This window comes from Poecilia reticulata, chromosome 12, assembly GCF_904066995.2.
Source record: "Poecilia reticulata chromosome 12, P_reticulata-male-v2, whole genome shotgun sequence".
In the NCBI taxonomy this organism is placed as follows: domain Eukaryota; kingdom Metazoa; phylum Chordata; class Actinopteri; order Cyprinodontiformes; family Poeciliidae; genus Poecilia; species Poecilia reticulata.
The window spans coordinates 30,703,472-30,708,302 of record NC_088841.1 but is presented as its reverse complement, the minus strand read 5'-3'; positions in this window follow the sequence as shown (position 1 = coordinate 30,708,302).

The following is a 4,831-nucleotide window of genomic DNA, read 5'->3' as shown; positions in this document are numbered from 1 at the left end:
CCGCCCTCCCTCCCGCCCGCCCGCACAAACCTGCCGGACCGGTCCGACGCCTCCGGGCCGAAAACAGCAGCGCAGCGGCGGAAACGGTCACGTGACGCGCAGGTGAAAGAAAGGCGGTAATTGGATTCTTAATTGGACCAGGTGTTGGGCTGTGGGCGGAGCCAGACAAGATTCATGTTTTCATCTTTCAGCAGGAATTATTGCGACCAAACGTTTTTTGTTTTTTTTACAGAAGCGCTTTATAAATAAAAAAACAGGAAAAAATAATTTCTAAAAAAAAAATTAAATAATTCCAAGAAAGAACAGAAATTTTGAGACAAAACTCAGAAATGATCAAATTAATTAATTTAATGTAATTTAATGTTTAATTTTTTCATATTTTGATTAGAATACTCCATTTAGTTACTAGCAATAAACATTTAGTTTTGAACTTTGAATATCATCATCAACCTGTTTTAAGAGGGAAAACTGAAGCAGAGGAAGCAGGAAAAAGGAAACAGAGGAAGCAGGAAGCAGAGGAAGCAGGAAACAGAGGAAGCAGGAATCAGAAGAAGCAGGAAGCAGAGGAAGCAGGAAACAGAGGAAGCAGGAAGCAGAGGAAGCAGGAAACAGAGGAAGCAGGAAGCAGAGGAAGCAAAGGAAGCAGAGGAAGCAGGAAACAGGAAACAGAGGAAGCAGGAATCAGAGGAAGCAGGAAGCAGAGGAAGCAGGAAGCTTTATAAATAAAAAAACAGGAAAAAATAATTTCTAAAAAAAAAATTTAATAATTCCAAGAAAGAACAGAAATTTTGAGACAAAACTCAGAAATGATCAAATTAATCTCAGAAATTGAAAAAAAAAAAAGGAAATTTCTGAGTTTGAACACCTGAAAATGTAAGATTTTTCTGAAAAAAAAGTTTGAAAAGTAAAAATATGATAGAAAAAATAGGGCATTTTTAAATGTACCTAAAAAGTGTTCTAGAGAAACAACAAGCAAATTTCTGAGTTTGAAAAGTTTTTAAAATTTATTTAAAAAAAATAAATAAATAAAAACATTTTTGGTAGAAAAACTTTTTCTAGCAATTTTTTTAACTTTTTGTAGCTCAAAAAATATTTTCCTTGGAGAAACTCTTTGAGTTTGTTGGCGCAAGAATGTACTAATGTTTATTTTTCTACTATAGATCCAGTCAAATACATAGATCTATATGTTGATCTATATGACACTGATCACATTGATGTTTGTCTTTAAGAAATAAGCTGCATTAGTTGAGATTTAATCTTTAATAATCTCCATTGAACATTAAACACAAGCTCTGCTGGTTTTAATGGTCCAGAAACTCCTGCAGTTTGAACCCAGTCCCACCAAGTCTGTGCTGTGATGGGTCCCAATCCTCATGACCGGATGAGGACAAGATGGAAGAGCAGATCCAGGAATGTGTTTCTAATAGGAGTCTCTGTTTCATTCACAGCCTCCTGCTTACCGACTGACCAGCATGCAGGATGCGAGGAGCAGCACAGCTGTAAGAAACATCAGTCGCTGCTGCTGCTGCAACTCGTTTCTGGCACTAATGTTAAATCTCTCTGCTCTGCAGCCTCTGAAAACGACATTTCTCTGAGAAAGACGACAGATTTTCTCCAGCCACTGGATTCCATGTTGCAGCAAAGAGTAAAAGCAGCAACAAAATGTAGATGAATGAAAATGGGTCTGAGGTTTTCAACAGACAAATCTGACATTCCAGATTCATTGTGTTCACATAGCATTGGGTGCCAAGTTCACCGTGGTGTATTCAGGTTGGGTTGCCCCCCCCCATTGAACCGTTTGGTTTCCCTACGGCGTTTTTACCCTTGACAATGGTCTTGTTGGTGATGGAGATGTTGTCCTTTGCTCAGTCTATAGTCAACAATTGCCATCTGCCAATCAATCACCCGGCTTTGTTCGGGTTGAAAACATACCCATTTATTGGTGGTTCCAATAAATGGAACCATTTGGTGGTTTATCGGTGGTTTATTGGTGGTTCCAATAAACCACCATTTATTGGTGGTTCCAATAAACCACCATTTATTGGAGGTTCCAATAAACCACCATTTATTGTTGGTTCCAATAAACCACCATTTATTGGTGGTTCCAATAAACCACCATTTATTGGTGGCTCCAATAAACCACCATTTATTGGTGGCTCCAATAAACCACCATTTATTGGTGGTTTATGGAGCCACCATTTATTGGTGGAACCACCAATAAACCACCATTTATTGGTGGTTCCAATAAACCACCAATAAAGGAGGTTCCAAGGAGGTGCTTTGAGTTAGTTGGGAGATCTGGATGGAAGGACCTACCACAGGGGTGGGCAGCTCCAGGCCTGGAGGGCCGGCGTCCTGCAGCCTTTAGACCAGCGCCGTCGAACTCATTTTCATTTTGGGCCGTATCGAAAATCTGAATGTTCTCAAAGGGCCGGTTGTTCAAGAATATATTGATAAAAACCATTAAATTGTTAAAATATTAATAAATAGATGTTTCATCCAATAAGTGTTTCTTAAAGTGAAATTATATTGATAATTCACACTAATTAGTCCAACCAGTACTTTGTGATTGTTTTGTGTTTTTTTTGCAATCAAAATCGTAGATTTTGTAGTGATAATATCGGAATATTTGTCAGGAATTTTTACGATATTTGCGCTAATATATGATGTTAAATGTGACTTCTTGTTAATTGCTGTATCAGTCACATATATAACTTGACATCAAGTGAGATTAAATTAATGTTTTTGGCCAGTTTCGAGAAAAAATGTCAGTAAAATCAGAAAAAATGTGGGGATCTGTTGATTTGTGTGAATTTTGCGTATTTGTGAAAAACTGGAGGTACTTATTGATGTAATCTGGAGTCTGGAGGGCCACATAAAAAGCTACGGCGGGCCAGATTTGGCCCTCGGGCCTTGAGTTTGACACATGTGCTTTAGACGTTTCTCTACTTCAACACCCCCTCGTCAAATAACGAAGTCGTTAGCAGGACTCTAGGAAACCTGACTGCACTGAGGAGGAGGTTCATCTGTCTGAAGCGTGCTGGACCAGGGAGACGTCTGAGAGTCACTGGACGTCGGCCCTTCAGGACCTGGATCCTCAAACTGAGTCAAATGGTGTCGCATTCATTTTCATTTTGGCCACCCCCAACATTTCCCCTTGGTTTATTTTCCAGTTGAGGCCTCAGCCAGCCAGGCCTTAGACTTGACTCAGGCAACCGTTGGTGTTTCTCACGGTCCCGTCTTGAGATTTGAGGCTCTTCAGTTCTGAGAGGGTTTTCTGAAGCAAAGTGTTTAAAATCTGCAGAATGACCTGATCATATGTTGCAGTATCTTGAACACAAGCAGAACTAGACCCATTGTCACGTTACAAACAGCGTATTATTACGTCAATCCTTCGTCTTTCAGGACGAGAAGCCAGAAAATATGATTTGGCCTCTGAGTCAAACTTCTGCAGTAAAGTACAAAATGCTGAATATGCATTTTACAGGAGTCTGCTCCTGTTTCCTGCCAGGCAGCGACTCCATCACCATAAATTAAACACTACGGTTCATGTAACTCGGTTCAACTTTCACCTGAAGACAGACGCCTTACCTCTGAGTCCTCTAGTTTGGAAACCGAAGGACGAATGAATGGAGGCTCGAAACAAATTAATCTGCATTGCAAAAATATATTTTTAAATGTTTATTAGGAATTATTTCATAAATATTTCACTTTATGGCTGTGTGCAGCAGCAAATCTTGACTTTATTACAAAGAATCAAAATCACTCAAAAACTGATTTTGTCCAGGAAACAAGAAGTAATTTAATGTTTATTTTTTCATATTTTGATTAGAATACTCAATTTAGTAACTTGCAATAAACATTTAGTTTTGAACTTTGAAGCAGGAAACAGAGGAAGCAGGAAGCAGAGGAAGCAGGAAGCAGAGGAAGCAGGAAACAGGAAACAGAGAAGCAGGAATCAGAAGAAGCAGGAAGCAGAGGAAGCAGGAATCAGAGGAAGCAGGAAGCAGAGGAAGCAAAGGAAGCAGAGGAAGCAGGAAGCAGAGGAAGCAGGAACCAGAGGAAGCAGGAACCAGAGGAAGCAGGAAGCAGAGGAAGCAGGAAGCAGAGGAAGCAGGAAGCAGAGGAAGCAGGAAGCAGAGGAAGCAGGAAGCAGAGGAAGCAGGAAGCAGAGGAAGCAGGAATCAGAGGAAGCAGGAAGCAGAGGAAGTAGGAAGCAGAGGAAGCAGAGGAAGCAGAACAGGAAACGAGAAGCAGGAATCAGAGGAAGCAGGAAGCAGAGGAAGCAAAGGAAGCAGAGGAAGCAGGACCAGAGAAGCAGGAACCAGAGTAAGCAGGAACCAGAGGAAGTAGGAAGCAGAGGAAGCAGGAAGCAGAGGAAGCAGGAAGCAGAGGAAGTAGGAAGCAGAGGAAGCAGGAACCAGAGGAAGCAGGAAGCAGAGGAAGCAGGAAGCAGAGGAAGCAGGAGTCAGAGGGAGCAGAGGAAGTAGGAAGCAGAGGAAGCAGGAAGCAGAGGAAGCAGGAAGCAGAGGAAGCAGGAAGCAGAGGAAACAGAGGAAGCAGGAAGCAGAGGAAGCAGGAATCAGAGGAAGCAGGAACCAGAGGAAGCAGAGGAACCAGAGGAAGCAGGAAGCAGAGGAAGCAGGAATCAGAGGAAGCAGAGGAAGCAAAGGAAGCAGAGGAAGCAGGAACCAGAGGAAGCAGGAACCAGAGGAAGCAGGAATCAGAAGAAGCAGGAAGCAGAGGAAGCAGGAACCAGAGGAAGCAGGAAGCAGGAGGCAGAGGAAGCAGGAATCAGAGGAAGCAGGAAGCAGAGGAAGCAGGAAGCAGA